Source organism: Dreissena polymorpha, chromosome 3 (genome assembly GCF_020536995.1).
Source record: "Dreissena polymorpha isolate Duluth1 chromosome 3, UMN_Dpol_1.0, whole genome shotgun sequence".
NCBI classification, from domain to species: Eukaryota; Metazoa; Mollusca; class Bivalvia; order Myida; family Dreissenidae; genus Dreissena; species Dreissena polymorpha.
In genome coordinates this window covers 85939740-85959603 of record NC_068357.1, presented here as the reverse complement: position 1 = coordinate 85959603, position 19864 = coordinate 85939740, and the positions used below count along the sequence as shown (strand labels likewise).

General features: G+C 35.1%; 1 long non-coding RNA gene across 2 annotated transcripts; it reads right to left on the bottom strand.

Annotated features, from left to right (window-relative positions):
- Positions 1-9743: 9743 nt before the first annotated feature.
- Positions 9744-12367, bottom strand: LOC127873999 (uncharacterized). Of its 2 annotated transcripts, XR_008046486.1 has the most exons (4): positions 11614-12367; positions 11288-11389; positions 11096-11155; positions 9744-10929 (listed from the first exon to the last, which is right to left on the bottom strand). It is a non-coding gene; the product is annotated as an uncharacterized LOC127873999 (long non-coding RNA). The 2 variants fall into 2 exon arrangements; XR_008046485.1 differs by having other exon boundaries at positions 11288-12367.
- Between the last annotated feature and the right edge of the window lie 7497 nt (positions 12368-19864).

Below are 19864 nucleotides of genomic sequence, written 5' to 3'. Positions count from 1 at the left end.
TTAAATTAGTACACGTACAATTTTAAACGAATGCGTACGCAGTTAACTGACTAGGGTCTTTATATCTTTTAATACTAAAAAGAAAGATTGTCTAACGTTCTGTGATTTATTTAAAAGTTAGGTTCGCTGTTTGGTTGGCGGTATTAGTCATGGTCAACACTGTCTTTAATACAATAGAAAAAAGAGAGAAAAAGGCACATTTATATATTTATATATTATCACATGTCATACCCTGTTTCCCATGTAATGTAACCAATACATATATTTTTATCTTACACATGTGTAATATACTTTTCAAGAGTTTTTATAGGCTTAGTTTTCATTTATTGACCAATCGCATTTTGTTATTTTGCTGAAATGACGTTGCAACGTCAAAGAACGTCACGAAATGTAAAACAACATTCGAGATTTATCATTATGTTGGCGTAAATATTTATTTAATTTGCTCATTTAAAAGCATGTGATAAAAAAGATCTGACACTCGTTGTCAAATCATACCATATTTTATTAAACTCGTCCAGAAAATTCGTCAGTAAGCTCGCCAAAGGCTCGCTTACTAACAAAATTCCTGTACTCGTTTAATAAAATATGGTATGATATGACAACTCGTGCCTGATCCTTTATATATATATATATATATATATATATATATATATATATATATATTTTATCACTCTACAGAAGGAAAGTAACTTTTATTTCGTAGATTTTCTGGTACAACTTCTTTTTAACCTTTTCACATTTTTTTTATTTATCAACCTGTAATAAGCTCTATATGTTTCGTTAAATAGTATATACTTGCGTTTAAGGCTTAATGCCCATCCAAATAAAATCATAGTCATCACCACGCGCTCGTTTCAAAATCGATAAACACGTGATTTCAATCAGAGACGATTGACTTATAATGTTAGTTAATTTACATATGATTGATTTATTTGGAAGCACCAATTCATCGTCCTTCTGAAGAAGAGACCATTCTAAAGTCAAACAAATGTTGAGAACTGGGGCCAACTTACTTAATTAAAGTATTTTTAAGCTGACATAAAAAATAATTGAAGATAATTGGACCGCACGTTATTATTACACTGAAAGACTGACGAATTCGTCGATGCTTCTGAAGGGATACCTATCCAGACCACGCTTACGAGTATTTCAAACAGGCCGAACTATATTATATATGTAGCGGATTTCAATAACCGCTTTGAGTATGTTCACAATACTCGATAGCAACGATCCTTGTTTGACGAGTTTTATTTAGCTTAGTAATGTAAGTGTTTTAGCACTCTGGACTCTAACATCCTTCTAAATTGGATCAATTTATTTCCAAAATTAGGGATGTCTAGTATATTTATTTCTATAATTAGAATATTTTTACAGAAAATTCCTTTACGCAAATAGCGCAGACCCCGATGCGGCGTCTCATCAGGGTCTACGCTGTTTGCCAATTCACATTTCAAGACAGTTAGTTTTGTCCATGTGTTGTTAATATATACATACATGCATTCTATGTTTGTTTGATTAATTGTATGTTCTAAGTTTTGTAATTGATTTATTATTCAGTCACTCTGCAAATGAAGGTTCTATAAAAAATCTTGCTTTCCCGCTGCCCTAGCTGGATTCTTACTGTAGTAAATATGTAATACTATGGTGTCCTGTGGTTTAGCATTATCAATGTAAATATGCTTAAAGGAAGATGACCAATATTTCCGTTTCAATTCAAAGGAAGAGTTTACAAAAAATACTGCCCTTTCCATTTTTATCTTAGTGGACGTGATATATATGACAGTCTTATATTTTTCTTGCGTGTTTATCAACTTAATTTTACAAACTATTTGTATAGCCTTGATATGATTTGATAAAAATAGATCCAATAATCTAATAAAACAAAAGGGAATTCAATTAATTACGGAAGTGTTTTCATTATCACGTACAGAGGTTTTTTTTAACTTAAGCGTTGCGTTGTTACTTGATTTACTGCTCGTCACATCGATGCGTATATATCTATATAGAAGTAGTGTCTTAAAGCAGTCTACACTGAAAATATAAACTTTATATAATTTATTTAATATTCTGGCTTTTTTGCTTCATTTCAATTATACGAAGAGCGATTCAGTTTTATTATTCATCATGGGGATTTTAGGTGAGTATATTATTCGTATTGACTATTTTATTTTCAATATCTTCATTCAAAATAATATGTGCTATACTTTTCCGTAATAACTCTAAGTTTTCGGGCACTCTAAGTTTTCGGAGACCCCCTTTTTAGCCAAAATAATAATTGTTGGTGACTCTTACTTTTCGGTATTTCGTCATAATTAATGGCTCCAATTTTTCGGACAGTATATTTTACAGCGCTATTTTACTAGATTTATCTGGGACCCTTCAATCATGCAGTTTTATAACCGCATTAAAGTCACAAAATCTCGCAATGAATGCTTTGAGGGCAATTGACCATTACAATTGCGTTATTGGGTAGATTACCATGTAAAGCGGTAGTACATAATTGTTTCACCCAATAGCATTTAAACTGATATCGTATTCAGGAAGCAGTGTGTTTTTTAGGCGTAGCTGTATAAGCCAGCTTTTCACCTTTCCTGACCTTTGTAAGTGTCCAATAAAATTCAAATAAAATTTCCCGCGGCTAGATACGAATGAATACACTTTATTTATTCAATTGTCTGATTTGAACATACCACCAGAACATTGGAAACATGGACGCGTCTTTGTAACACTGTTTTACTGCATGAAACAATTGTATCTCTTATGAAAAGGCTTGATAGATAGAACAGTTTAACACTGAACTCTCGACATCAACGCAGTTTGCGCGTGCACTTATATTTTGAGAGGATTGCTAGCGCCAGTATCAGGGTCAAATAGCGGCCAGTGAAATAATCGATATATAATATAGACGCTATCGCGTGAACTAGGTGAAGTGTTTGGGTTATCTGGAAGACTTGTGGTCAGCAGCAATAAATCACTTTCTCGGGTTAACCTTCTCAATGGGTCAATCTCAGCATGTTATCTCATTAATAGCTACAGACCATTATTGTATTGCTGATAAGGGCTGAAGTCTATCTGACTCAAGAATCTGGCATATACCCTGGACTGTGGAATGTTCTTTAGACCAGAAATATGTTAAATGAAAATATTCAGCGATATAATTATGCTACATGTCAATACTAGATTCTTAACGTGTTTTCAACAATATCATGATAAATAATATTTTGGATTTATTTAACAAGAATTATTCCACCATATTGACTAATGTATTAAGCATGAGCGCGATGATTCTCGATACTGTTAATACTCAACAAACCACTAAAACAGGTTTGTTCGAAGAACGCGCGTATGAATATTTAAAATATGTACGGATACTTCGCGTGTGGCCGGTTGACTTAATGTTTTATTTTCACTTCCATTCTTCTTTTGGTTTTCTGACCAGCAATAGGTTACATAATCCTAAACGGAAGTGGAATTTGGGGGGTTACATGCAGTCAGTTTGCTACTAAGTACATATGATGCAGGTCCTGGTGCATAAGATTTTAAAAATGTATTTGAAATGAAGAGTTTAGGTATCAGTTTAAAGACACATGTGTAAGTCACATGGCAAAAGGCCTGATTTGTGCATTTCTTTGTATGTTAGTGGTTGCCAGCCTCAATAGTAGGGCATGTTTTTTGCCTTCAAATGGCAGTGCCGGTAGCTGTCAAAACCGGTTCATATATTCTAAGGTAATTATTTTGAGTTACGCCGTATAGATTTTTTTCAAGTGCAGTTTTTTTGTAAGCTTATGAAACCACCTTTCCTGTCATGTATAGTTATATATTGGCTTATCGCTCGGTCATGGTGAATTTTGAGATCAAAGATTGCGAATTCTATATATAACAAAGAAGGAAATTAATTGGGCATGTGTAACCTTTAAGAACTTCCGACCAAGTTAATCGTCTTCCAGAATGTTGACAATTGACCATCAAATACTCTCTGTATTGCAAAACATAACTGCCAGATGTCATTTTGACCCAATTAAGGGCTGTTTGCAATTGGGCTGTTGCACTTGGGGTCCTAAGGGGGTAAATGCTGGAAAATCACACCGAAACCTGTTCCGGAGACATATTCTAAGACTACGTAAACACTCGGTATTGTTTTTCAGTGACATTTTGACATTAACTTGCATCAATCTCAATAATGAACCTAATTCATGTCTTTATTTCATCTGTATTTATTGCTTTTGTTTACTTTTAGCCTTTTACTATTTAAAATGTAATGTGTGTTGTTTTTCCATGCAAGCAATTTTGGACCGACACTGCTATCTGCCTTCGCTTTCAACCCCGCCAGGCAGATCTACTCAGGATAACACTACTTTGCCTTATTTTTTCTGTTTGGATATCTTGCTGAGTTCAAGTTAAATCAAGTATTCAGCTGAAAACACAAAAATGATAATAATATTATGCTTTCTTTCATGGAACGATGTTGTTGTGATAGACCGTGCGTGAAAAACAGCAAGGAATCTGTATTTAAGTGACCTCAATATTATACGTAAACCTAAATGTGCATTTTTAGGTGGTGTCGAAATTGGTCTATAGCTCTGCCTGAACTGCTGTCCAATTGGTTTACAAGTCCGGCTGAAGTGACAGGCCATCAAAAACTGCACAGTATGACTGATCCGGAGACGGCCCTCAACACTCGCCCAGTCGTGTCGAGAGGATCGGTGTCTTTGCAGGTTAGTACGCTGTTATTTTCAATGAAATCTATTGTAAAATGATTTCTTTGATATCATGGCACACTTTTGTCACCAAAATTAGGAAAATTGTTTTTTTTACAATTACTGGAGCTCTGAAACCACATTGTGTGGCGATAACTTTGCCAGTGTGCCCGACAATGTGATGCCGGCGTGGTGACTTATCCATTTACAGCAAATAAAGCAACACAGACTATTGAAAGCTTACTCTAATTGTATCTCACTTACATTAGTTAGCACCGTAATGGGTAAATGTGCACAAAACAACTTTTTGTTTTCTCAGATTACATGGAATTGAGCACCCGGGCCAGACTGACACTTTCCGGAGCCTGTCCGAGACGGAACTCGAGCCGAGGAATCATAGGTCCAGGTGTGACAGAAAACTTAAAGCTCATGTCTGACGATGACTTTTTTTTAAGTCAGGAAGTAAAGTGTGTTGATTTCCCATGCAAGCAAGCCCTTTTGTTGGGTCAAATGACATCAGAAATGCTGCTTCTACATGGATTTAACCTAAAATGTGCCAAAAAGTATAAAAAAAGTTTGTTCGAATCTTGTTCAAAACCTGCTATGATGCACATATAATGCCATTGATGATTTGTTTTCACTTATTAAGTCATATGTTACATCTGCTTTGCTATTAGAATAGAAAGTGATGCCTTGTATGGAGTCTAAGTGCTGCATGTATGATGTAACCAAGGTCGGCTTTTCTACCTTAATTCTTGACGCGAAACGCTGTTACGCATGACGCTTTCAACGTCAACTTTAATGAATAAATCTGTGTGTCATGGTACTGGAACTTTGTGATCTTTTTTTAAAACAGATTATACCTATGGAAAAAGTGCCTTTAATTCAAATTTGAAGGGGTTGGGTTCCCTTATAGGTTACATAATCCTAAACGGAAGTGGAATTTGGGGGGTTACATGCAGTCAGTTTGCTACTAAGTACAAATGATGCAGGTCCTGGTGCATAAGATTTTAAAAATGTATTTAAAATGAAGAGTTTAGGTATCAGTTTAAAGGTACATGTGTAAGTCAAAGGGCAAAAGGCCTGATTTGTGCATTTCTTTGTATGTTAGTGGTTGCCAGCCTCCATAGTAGGGCATGTTTTTTGCCTTCAAATGGCAGTGCCGGTAGCTGTCAAAACCGGTTCATATGTTCTAAGGTAATTATTTTGAGTTACGCCGTATAGAATTTTTTCAAATGCAGTTTTTTTGTAAGCTTATGAAACCACCTTTCCTGTCATGTATAGTTATATATTGGCTTATCGCTCGGTCATGGTGAAATTTGAGATCAAAGATTGCGAATTCTATATATAACAAAGAAGGAAATTAATTGGGCATGTTTAACCAATATGTAATAATGTAAAATAAGCCGCGAAAACTCCGCGTAACATCCCGTACTGCGTGTGATGCAGCTAAGAACTGCACAGAAAAAGACAATCGCTATCTTTGATCTCATTCATTGAACTCTTTACCTTTCACCAAATCCAACCACAATCAATGCCGTATATCTTTTTAAAGATATTTCTTGTTTATAATGTTTTATATACCATTTCGGGTAAGAGATTGCAAATAAGTGAAGTTGTATTTTATTTAAAGCAGAGAAAGGAGAGTACAACACAATACAATTACTGCACATTTATTAATTAGTTTAATTTCAATATAATAATTTACAAACAAACATAACATATATGTCTCTGTATTTTTGGACACTCGTACCTTTTGAATATTTTTCGTAACTAAATATTCCGACACGAAAAAAATAATTATTTTTAAGTGTCCGAAATCTGAGAGTAATTGCGGTATTAGAATTGTTACCCACAAATTTTAGTGAATTCAGTTTCAATTATGAATAAAGCTTCTTAATTAGTGTTTCGTCACGAGTAGATGCTCTACCAGAATGTATTTAAAAACTTAGTTGTGTTTGTTAACGGCTTGTTTTAAACTTGACACTTATACTATACAAATATTATATGAAGTTTATGCAAAGTTTATACACGTATACTACACGGAATAAAAGGTGTGGTTCCCTGGTATAACATTTAGTTTGAGACCTATTGAATTTATGGTTTGATGTCATCTAGGAGAAAACTCAAAACGTATAATAATCTTAAGTTGTCATCGATTAATCCGTAGTTGTCAATTCACAATTGTTCTATTCAATATTTTCTCTTTAGGTGATACTGGAGTTTCATTGTTATATCATTCTTTTACATGCATCTAGAATTTGAGAATATTGAAAGTTGTAAATTTCACATTCATAAACTAACTTAAACATACTTTCAATAACGCAGAATTACAGTTTTTAATGATTTAAAACATAATTTTTTATGTTTTCATTTCAGAAAGCGCATCATGTATCGCTGTAATTGGTATCATTAGTTTCAAGAAAGTCTCTCCTTACTGAAAATCAAGTTATGGCGAAAAGTGTCGTCTCTGATTAGCCTGTGCAGACTGCACATGCTAATCTGGGATGACACTTTACGCACATGCATTTTGCCCAGTTTTCTCAAAACAGGACTCATATTAATTACACATTGCAATTGGTCTTGTAGCTATGAGAATTGAATCTCGAACAAAAACTTTAATTTTTTAATTGGATGATTCGTATGTTTTTAATTTGATGAAGTCAAGATTTATGATACTGTGCCATTTTTCACATTTGTCAATTTCATTAATTATATTATACTGATTCATCGATGGTCGAAAAGTTAGCATCGATTTGCTAAATTCGCCAGCAGTTGCAAAGTATGATGCAATTTTTAAATGATTTGCCTTGCATCTGTAATTGTTATAATGCCACGGTATTATTTTGCAACTGCATTGTAGCAATTCAAAAGAGTAACTTTTAATACGTGTTTAATACCGAATATCGTTGCCATAGTTCTTGTCAAATCAGTATTTGTATGTGCAAATATTAATTAGCAGTCTGGGGATAGCAGCTGTCTGAGCAACACACACCTATGATGACGATGGTACTTTGGCAATTGCCAAGCAAAATAAGCGTGATGTGGACTCTACTCTAAACTACACAGGATGTGGTCACTGGACTGACTGGATAAGTCGCCAAACACCAACATTGTCATAACCGAATGAATACGAGCACTTTACGAACAACGACTTAGATGAACTGTGCCCATCAGTGAGAGGCAACATCGCAAACAAATTTCGTTGCAGGGACGAAAAGACTGAACCGGTACATGATATCATTAACCAAACGTGTAACCTTGCAGTAATATGTATGCCACATGCTTTGTTCTTAATGCGTTGAATTCCACAGATAAGTGCCCCGACTTCGCCATTCAAATATGGTGCGATTGCGATTGTCCGCAAACGATATCCACATCGAGTACAACGAAACACACTACTTCAGGAACCAGCGGCGGATCTGTGACAGGAATTGGTTCTGGTAGAAGCAGTACCGTTGGTAAATTAATGGCGGGTAATGTTGGTAGGTCGGACACAGGAAGTGGCACTGGTGGAAGTAAAGCAAGTCAAAATCGAACCTATGGGCATTTGGTCCCGCGATTAACTTGACTGTCTAAGAGTATGAATATTGCTATTGAGCAGCGAGTAGTATTCGTGTTATAACCAAAGCCGGGACTTGCACCCAGATTTCTTCTCCCTCGAAGAAGGAAAAGCGTTCTGCTTTGAACTACTGTGGTTGTATAAACACGTTTCATACAAGCTACATGATCAAGAGGTGTCACTCAGCGTTTGTACGGGCTTGTGACCGTTCTTTTCACAGCGAAATGAAAAGAGCCGCTTTACCACCTTGCGATATGCAATACGGTCTAGCATACTAGCAAATATAGCAGTAACTTTTGTCATACATACATGAAGAAACATTGGCCTTTCGGCGATGGCTAAACCTCAGAAATCCCATTCAAATAGATATTTTTCACATCTTGCAGAAATGTTTTGACGCAGCATTGAAGCGACACTGCTTTCCAAACTAACCAAGTAGTTGTTTAACATGTGCATACAGATCTGTTACATCAATACATCATATATTGTATCTTATAACCAAACCATATCATTGAAGTAATACTGCTTTCCGAAATATTAAAGCAGGTGTATGAATGTGCTTACGGGTCTGTAACATTGATGCTACTATACTATATATTACATCTCACAACCAAATCATAGCGATGAAGCGATACTGCTTTTCAAAACATTCAAGCAGTTGTGTTACTTGACTGTCGTTTCAAAATGGGAACATTCGTATTGTTCTGTACAAACAATTGAGTTCTTGAGTGTTGAATACGGTTGAAGTGTAGCGAAATGTTTCAGGTTTTAAACTGCATGCAACTTTTAACGCAAAATTGCTTTGCACAATTTCAAACTTCATGATCATACATCGAAAGTTATGAAACTGCGTATATAGTTTTTATTTATTTTGCTAGCGAAATTTTAACATTTCATTGAATAACGCAAGTTTATGGCCATGTGGTGAATGTCATGAAAGTCGCTTAAACTGATGTATATACTTTTTCATCATATCATCTCAAATGGAAAGTCAAAATAATCCCTAAACGTCATTTATGTAGTGTGTTTTGTTCGTATATTCTACAAGCGCAATATAAAGCCTAAATACTGTTGAACGTTTATGTTAATGTGCCTCACTGAAAGACAAGTTATACCAATAACGAACCGTTGTACAAAATGTGTATGCAGTCAAAAGCGAGTAACTGCTTTACGTTAACGAGTCACTCAATGTAAGTCTCAACACGAGTAGTTCGTAAGGCGCAATTAATGTTCAACGCAACATTGAGTAACATAGTTTGTTGCCATATGGCAAATATCTTATAACGGTTAGTTGTTTATATAGTTTTTTTACCTCAAATTCAAGTTTGAAAGTTTTTTGCTTTGTACGTTTGAAAGCTAGTGGTGTCACTCGGCGTTTTCACGGACTTGTGACCGTTCCTCTTGTCTGAGTACAAGAGAAGTCGCCTTCCCACCCCAGCCCTAGCAGACTTAAACCTAACCAATTTGAACAATGCGTGTTATCAACTGGTTGGTAGCCTTATCAAATGCCATCGCGTCCTCGGACTCGCATACGCATCGACCCACGTCAGATTCTAAAGCTTGCGGGCAATTATGAGTGTCCCTCGCGATAGATTGAGGAGCCTTGCCAGAGTGTAACGACAGCATGGATAACACATGTTAGAACCGAAAACCGAGGCGTTTCCCCTCAAGTGCTATCGGTTCGCTTCGCAACTTGTGGAGTCGGTCTATTGACACCTACATACCTCGGTCGCCCATACTCAGTCAATTAACCGCTGTTGTCTTTCTGCTTGCCAAATAGCAGTCAAAACAACCTTACAGTGATCTAGCCAGATTGGAAACTACGAGCGAAAACTAACTCGCCCAAGCGAGTGACCCGCTCCCGATTCGAGCAAAACCTCACCTAAGCACTATCGACCCAAAAAACGCCAGTAACACTGCTCCGTTACTAGGGAGCCTTGCTAGTCAACACAAGTAATTTGCAATCCTGGCTAGAGCAATGAGTATATTCGGACTGGTGTACCACCATGTGATTGTCTGCGTCTAAATTGTTGGTATTTGATACTTAGAGTCTCTTGTGCCAAAGTAGAGACTGAATATTTGTTTTATAAATCAAGCAATCATTTACTGGTTGGTAGTTCTAACAGTGCGTCAAAATAAGCACCGTGAAAACATTTTAGCACCGAAATACCGAGGTGTTTACCCCCAAGTGCTATCAGTGCGCTTCACACTTGTGGAGTCTTAAACCCCTCGGCCGCCCAAACACAGTTAATGACTGTTAATGTTTATTTTTTGTTTGATTTTGGTATTGCATAGTTTAAACACAAACACATACATCAATACATCAATATTGCTGGCCAGCACAATAAAACAAGGAAAAAAAAGGTAGGAGAACAATCTCCTTTATTTTTCATGTAAAAACATAAACATAAACATACACACTGTCAACACTTGCCACTTGCAACACCGAGTTCGTTTCAGTGAGGAATGTTCACATTTTTCGATCGACACATATTCGCAATGTTACATGGATTCACAAAGTTACATGGATTCACAAAGTTGCACTGATGTCCATACGCGGGCCAATGTTCAAGTTATCGGTGCGATGGACCCACGGTTTTGTCGCAGCTGTACCCCACACGTATGTATTGACTACTCGGTGTCCACATCAAGGTTTGCAAATTGGCACTGAAAATAGAAAAGCAAATTGTGTTAAACAGTAAACGATGAAAGTAAACAGCCTGAAATGATAAAAAGCATGCATGTGTAATATACCATGTATCAAATGAAAAAGTAAACACAAAGTTCTAAAAAAAAAACACACAACTCTACCAACTGTTTGACTGATACTTACTTTTTTGTATTGTGTTGCATGTTCAGGCGCCTTGCTGTCACTGCTCGTCTTGCAGTAGAGCTGAAATGAAATAGAAAGCATGATAAGAAACTTTCACTGTGTTTGTACAACTTACAATTTATGTGCACAATTTTGCATTTAAGTATAACATACAGTAAAACAATTTCAATCAATTGTTCAACTAATTCTCACTTTTTTGTTGTGTTGTTTCCACAAAGGCGCCTTGTTGTCACTGCTCGCCTGGTAGTAAAGCTGACTCGTCTAGTAGTTGATAACACTCGTCCAGCAGTAAAGCTGAAATGAAATCGAAAGCATGATCAGAAACTTTTGAATGTGTTTGTACAACTTACAATTTATAAACACAATATTGAACTGTAACAGTAAACATGAAACAGATAACAATTTTACTTACCTATGTTGTCTTCGCTGAAATACAAAAGTCATGTTCATAGCAATCATAGCATATTAACACACAATGAATACAACTCAAAACTTTTAGTAAGAAACTTAGTACTTACTTTGTATTTTGTATCCAATCCCTCTGCTGGCAATCTTCTTCAGTCCACAATCTAGCTGAAATCAAGACTCAATGCATACATGTAAATTTTGCCAAATAACAAACAGAACTGTGAACCAAAACTTTAACTAAACAAAACTAACTTTTCAACTGTAATGGTACTCACCTCTGGCAACTGAAATCATACAGACATTTTGCATAGCACAATACATTTTTAGTTTTAAGATAAGAATGATTTATGAACATTTTACTTACACAAAGCATAAATATGAAAGACATGCTATGATGAAAAAAACAATTTGTATACAAAATTATACATAAAGAAACACAATCTACTTACCATTGCTGACCTGAAATTGAGAAAAGCACATTTTGTATAGCACAACAATCATATTCAGTTTTTACATAAATGAAGTGTACTTACATCTGCCCAACTGAAATGAAAAAGAGCATAGCAGAACAAAAGTCATCAAATATATTTCAACATGCAATTTAAAGAAGCAAATTGTACTTACCATCAGGCAACTGAACTGATAAAAACACATTTTGTATAGCAGAATACAAGTCATCAAAACAGTTCAATATGAAAATTAAAGAAAGTTAGTGTACTTACCGCAGGCAACTGAAATGTAAAAAACATTAAGCATTGCATAGCAGTATACAAGTCATCAAAACATTTCAATATGAAATTATAGAAAGTTAGTGTACTTACCACAGGATACTGAAATGAAAAACAGACATTTTACAATGCAGAATACAAGTCATCAAAACAGTTCAATATGAAATTATAGAAAGTTTGTGTACTTACCACAGCCATACTGAAAAAAATACATTAAGCATTGCATAGTAGAATACAAGTTATCAAAACAGTTCCATATGAAAATTAAAGAAAGTTTGTGTACTTACCACAGCCATACTGAAATGAAAAAGAAACACATTTTACAATGCAAAATACAGGTCATCAAAACAGTTCAATATGAAAGGCAATTGTACTTACCACAGCCATACTGAAATGAAAAAGAAACACATTTTACAATGCAGAATACAGGTCATCAAAACAATTCACTATGAAATTATAGAAAGTTAGCGTACTTACCAACAGGCTACTGAAATGAAAAAAACATTAAGCATTGCATAGTAGTATACAAGTCATCAAAACAGTTCAATATGAAAATTAAAGAAGGCAATTGTACTTACCACAGCCATACTGAAATAAAAAACAGACATTTTACAATGCAAAATACAGGTCATAAAAACAGTTCAATATTAAATTATAGAAAGTTTGTGTACTTACCACAGCCATACTGGAATAAAAAAAACATTTAGCAATGCATAATAATCAAGACTTACCTAGCTGATCTTGAATCATTCTCTGTTTCTCAACTTCTCAGTTGTCCAAAAGTCTGCTCTGTAACGACCCACCATTTCAATCTGAAAAATAGTTAAGCATAACAAAGCACAAAACAAACCAAAAGAGTAGTTTACTTACCTCATATTTTGTGCAGAGTTTTAACAGCCAATTTTCTTCTTGAAACCTGTATTCGTCTCTTTTTTGACCCACTGTCGAACAGTCACAGCAATGTTAGTCTGAAACATAGAAGGGCATAACAACATAACATACAAACCAGTATATTTGTTTCGACTTACCTCGTGGCTAGAGTCGAGACACAGCTGGTGAATTCCTTTTCTGTCACAAGCTGTCAAAACATCTCTGCAACATCTCTGCAATTGAAACCTGAAACAGAGTAAAACAGAGAAACATTTTGTATACAATATAGTAAACGCTTACCTTGTTATAGGCCTGAGTTGCAGCAGTGATTTTTTCTTGAAATCTTCTTCTTTTCCCTCACTGCATGAGAGACCTGAAAAAAAGCATGCAGTGCAAAACACATGAGTTAAATTAAACCAAAATTTTGTTTCTACTTACCTTGCTTCTGTAGAGTTGAATCACAGTAGTAAAATTCCTTCTTCAAACACATTTTTCTGTCTAAACCAGAAACTTGAATCTGAAACAGAAAAAAGCATCACATCAAATTGTACAACTCAAGTGCATTCATTCAATGCTTACCTACTTTCTGTTGAGTTGTTTCACAGCAGCTGAAATCCTTATTCACTGTTGGCACTGCTATGAGACCATTTCTGCATGTGAAATCTGAAACAGAGCAAAGCAAAGTATGCATGGCAAAAATCAAAAGAACAATTGTAACACTTACCCTGTTTGCAAGTCCCATTCACTTTCTCAGCAATGTTCCTCTTCTTGAATCGTCTTCGTCGCTGACTACAAGTACACCTGAAACATAGCATGCACAAAACATACCATATAAAAACAAAATACAAGTGTTCATACTAAAATGAAACACACTTACCTTTCTGCATTGCTCAGCTCTGTTCGACTGTCAACTCTTCATGTCATGTCATATCTGAAACGAACTAAATCAAAACATGCATAGTATACAATCATTGATAAAATTTCGAAACAATTGTATGCTTCATAGCTGTGTTTTTTGTTTACGTTACATATCACAGACAACTGGCGATCACAAAAGTAAAGACATTTTTGTACTACTCAAACATTATTGAAACAAATGTATACTACAATACTCACCACAGCTCCCTGAAATGAAATAGAAATGTTAACAGCATGCAAACAAATGTTAACCAATATCAAATCATCTATAATAAATATCAACAAAAGCATTTCGATACACATAGTAAGTGTTCACCATCATAGTACATCATCAGTTAGTTCGACATCCCACGGTTGCTCAAGTGTTAGTACTGGCTAGCATTTACCCTTTTCAGTAAACCGTCACACATCAGCATTTTTAGACACAAGTACTGTGCAATTCAACCCTTGTTATCATCTTTCACAGACTTCTATGAGTAAACAACTGAAAAATATAAAACGTTTGTACTCACTGTTTGGCAGCTCCAAGAAACACGTCTGTTCTGCTTGCCATCTGGACATCCACTGAAACAAAACATCTTCAAACACACATACATGTAAAACGTTTTTGAACATAAACCAACACAGATCAAACTTGAATTATCCATCTGTACATGACACACATGAACAATAGCATAAGTTTACCATCACATTACAGCAGTACAAATGAAAACAAAAATTTGATCGACTTACCTTGCTTCTGTAGAGTTGAGTAACAGACGTGGAAATCTTCTTCCATGTGTAAACCAGTGACTCCAATCTGAAATAAAGTAAAGAACACATTGTACAACTCAAATCAATGAATTAAAACTGACCTTACTTTTGATGAATTGTGTTTCAGCAGTTGAAATCCTGTCTAATTTCTGCATGTGAAATCTGAAACAGGGCAAAGCAAAGTATGCGTGGTAAAAATCAAACAAAAACACAGGTTCAACTTACCCTTTGTATGTTCCATCCACTTTCTGACCTATGGTCCTCTTCTTGAATCGTCTTCGTCTCTAACTGCAAGTACACCTGAAACATAAAAGCATGCACAAAACATCCCATATAACAACTATTTTGTACTTACCATATGAGTGCTTTTCTGTTCAGGTCAGCTTGAAAACCCATCACTGCCAACAGCATCTGAAAAATAGTACAACACAAACAAACAAACAAACAAACATAACATATCATAAAAGCAGTTTAACACAACAGATATGAGAGCTCTCGCAACCACGTCTGTTCTGTTCGACTGTCCAAAAGCAACTGACAGTACTTCACTGACAGCATTTTTTTTAAAAATGATTCAATACCATTGAGTTATTCTAAACTTACCTTAAAGGTTTGTTGAGTAACTCCAAAACCAAAACTGCTTGGCTCCACTGTTCACTCCAACTGTCATATCATCACTGGATAAGCACTCCTGAAATGTATTAAAACAAAACATGCATAGAACAAACATTCAGTCAAAAGTACTTACCTTTCACTTTGTCACTGCCCTGTGCTCAACTCCAGTCAGCATGACATCTCTGCTTGAAAGTCTGAAACATATGAAAACATGCAATGCAAAACAAACATAGTTACTTACCTTCTAGCATCTTGTTGGAGCTCCAGAAATCACGACTGTTCACTTCGGCTGCCAGACTTGAACTGCCAGCACACATCTGAAAATCTGAACAAAGCATTCATGTTCATACTTTACTAGCCGTACAATTTAAGTTACTAACAAACTCTTCATCCAAAATAGAGTACACGAAAAGCTAGCTAGGTTTACCTCTGTTCACTAAATGAAACCATGATGATAAAGTAACTCACTTTATCTCTTCTTTTGTCAAAATACAAGTGTTCATAGTGGAATGAAACAGACTTACCTTTTCGTTTCCCAGCTCTGTTCAAATCATGTCAGGTTTTCATCTCATGTCAAATCTGAAACGAACTAAATCAAAACATGCATAGTATACAATCATTGATAAAATTTCAAAACATTTGTATGCTTCATAGCTCTGTGTATTTTCACTTTACAGATCACGGACAGCTGGCGACCACAAAAGCGAAAACATTTTTGTACTACTCAAACATTGCTGTATTAAGCTCACACTCATGAACACCAACCGACAGAGTTGTTATAGACTTATAATCCCTAAAACTGTACAATAAGAATCAAAAGCAGTTTTCAGTCATAATCTTTTATTGAATTCTATACATATGCACTACAATCTACAGTACTCACCACAGCACCCTGAAATGAAATAGAAATGTTACAGCATGCAAATACAATTTAAGCAATATCATATCATTTATCTACTATGTTTGCAAATTTTTTTCAATCATATGTTCGTTTCCCCAAAGAAGCTCATATTCTGTTCCACCATCATACACCATCATCGCTAATCACAACATATCGACACTATATCAGTACTGAGTAATTTCTACCCAACGCATTACACTTCTATACAAGTAAACCTGTACAAAACGAATCGAAATCAGTTTTCATTCATCATGATTTATTGAAACAAATTTATACTACAATACTCACCACAGCCCCCTGAAATGAAATAGAAATGTTACAGCATGCAAATACAATTTAATCAATATCATACATATCAACAAAAGTGATTCAATAAATTGTCATTTAATATTTTTGCAACATTTTTCCATCATATGTTCGCTTCCTCAAAGTACCTCAATGAATATTCTGTTCCACCATCATCCACTATCATCGCTCATTACAACATATCGACACTGTATCAGCACTGAGTAATTTCTTCCCAACACATTACAACCATCATACATCATCACGCAACTCCACTTCAATCTATCGCGAAACATGAAGATCTAAACAGTAAAACGAAAAAAATTTGTACTCACGTTTTTTGTAGACAGCAGCTCCATGACCACGTCCGCACAGCTCGACATCTGAACCTCAACTGAGAGTCAATCGCTTGACACCACAACATAAATTTAATTTTCCACAACAGTCAAAGTCAGAGCTTAAAAAAACACGTCCGATCAGTCCGATGTCAAAACTTAAAGTGAAGTCAAGTCGTTCAAAAAAATTAATGTAAGTCAAACATTTCATATATAACGCTCACAAAAGTTCGTTGTCAGTCAATACTAAACGTTCAAAAGTTAACATCGCATAAGAGTATGATTTCATTTCACAACTCAAGTCAAAGTCAAGTTGTTATCTCATAACAATAACCTAACACTTCAGTCATCCAGTCATTCAACAACCTGAGTACCAAGTCGCTATTCTATAACGCGAAAACTTTTCATCAATAGTCAGAGCTCACGAAAGTACGTCCGTCTTCGTCAACGTTCAAAAGTCAACTGAAACTTTTTAATCGTAAAAATATTTCAAAGTCAAATTTTTTTCAGAGCTCACAAAAACAAGTCTGTCTTTGTCAAAGACCATCAGTCAACTAAGATTCTGTCGTAGTAAAAAAAATTTAAAAGTCAAAACTTTTTTCAGAGCGCTTTAAAAACACGTCCGTATTGGTTAATGTCCAAGTCGCAACTGAGCGTTCTTTACCCGCGCAGTTCAAATTATAATTAGGTCACGACGTCGAGAGCTTCGAAAAACACGTCCGAACCCTTCAACGACCAAACGAAGAATGACAGAAAAGCACATGGAAAATGTTTATTCTTCATGATTTGAGTTACGATCGAATGTGTATTTGATGACAAATCTAAAAATCATACTTACCATGCAAAAATCCTACAAATATTGACTTTGTGATGATATTTTTTCATGACCATACAAGCCGAAATATTCACACTCACAGCTTGAATGGGCATAAAAATTGATAAGCATGAGTCCGTCCAATCCATCCAGTATTTCCTTCGAGTTAAAGCAAATCCATGGTCTTTAGGTCTCAAATCTTGTTATGAGGCGTACTCAACGCAGATTTTTATAGTCAATGTTAAAACGACAAAAGGCGAGTATATAAAAAAATCTAGTCAAACATAGATTTACTAACCTATCATTCTGAAATAATCCTAGATCATATCAAATATGTGAGTAATCCATCAAAATATTTATTACTGAACATTTAACATCAGCACAAAATATTCCCGTATACCCATTTAGTTTTCTACATAGCCTGAACAATTCAATATTTATTTTCAATTCCGAGAACTCAAATGTTTTCATGACGTTCGACTGACGAAAGCAGCTCGATATGATTTCGCACTAACTTTATTAAAGAGCAACTATCGCGCTGTGATTTTTTCAACTGTGTTTTGTGATTAGTACTAGTACAACGAAGATATAGAAAATAAATATCAAACCACATATATCAAAATGTTCAGCACACTGGCGCCTACACAATGATATACAAATAGTATGGTTATGTGTACTATTGTTATTGAAAATTTGAAATATCGAGAAAATTTGCGTTAAAATCAAAATATCATAATTCGCGCGTTCGATTTTGTATACACAAATAGTATCAGTATGAGCGCATCGAAATTTTGGTTCATCTGGTGAAAATTTTATTGAATTCGGACAACGGGTTCAAGAGATATTGCACTTAAATCACTTTCAAATAAACACAATTTTGTATCATCGATATGTCAACACCCCTTTAAGTTGAAAGATGAGTTTTATTGAAATGACGTCGTCGATTTGCACTGACAACGAAGGGTCAAAATTACGATTCATGAAATGTGTGTTTGTTGTGATATGGTTTTCTGCCCGTATAACTGCCGCGTTTTACAAAAACATCAAGTATGTTACACCAAAATGCACAGAAATAAATTCCCCATCGCATGATGCAAATATTACTGTATCATATTGCGAAATGAAAATCTTTTCTTCATATCAACCCAAGTTTTGCCAATAAACAGAAATTTTGACATATATCCACTTATCTACTTGCAAAATATTTAAACTCTTATTGTTCCTGTTTATTTGCTGGTTATGGTAGTGAAAATTTCATCGAAATGCGTTCACGCGTTATTGTGACAGTTAAAATAAACCGCTTCGATACAAACACAGTTTTATCAACTATTCGCTATCTAACGACGTTCGGTTTAGCTCGATACTTTTAAAGTTCAAAATTTCTATAAGCACGAATGCGTTTTGTCGAAGTAGTTTCCTTGTAGTTAGGCCTATTGTGGAGTGTCATACATCAACATGTGCAGAACAGAATACCCTATAGAATGATAGCAATTGTTATGTACTTGTATTGAATGGGAATTTTTTTCCTTGTCAGCGAAGTGATTTTCATGCGAAAAACTAAGAATTTCTACTTAATGCGAATATGTTAGCAAAAAATGATCCCCACAAAACTTGTTGCTATTATCGTGTTTCATGTTATTGCGAAAATGTTATGCAGATCGGTTAAATGATTGAAGAGAAAACACGACCTCAACTTTTTTGTAAAACGCATTTCGCTGTACACTAGTCTTTAACAGATGAGATGACGTTGTATTTTTATGAAGAATTTGTCAAAGGCGTGTTTAAAGCAAAATGGTTTTCTGTCAATATTGAAGCCAATTTTCAACACACTATCGAGTATGTGGTATCAAAATGCGTGAAATTGAATTTCCTACAAAATCATACCAAAATAACGATGAATGCTCTTTTCATACAAAAGTTTTCTTGTTGGCGAAATTTGCAAATTTGAATATCTGATACAATAAGTCGTGTGAAAACAAAATAGGCGAGACAAAAATTGTAGCTATCATATGATGGAATATTGTGGTGAAAATTTCATCTAAATATCATGAGACGTTTTCGAAAGATTTGAGTTAAACCGATGCATGTTAAACTCTTTTCCCTCGCTTGTTTACATGCATATGAATGACGTTGTAAAAAATC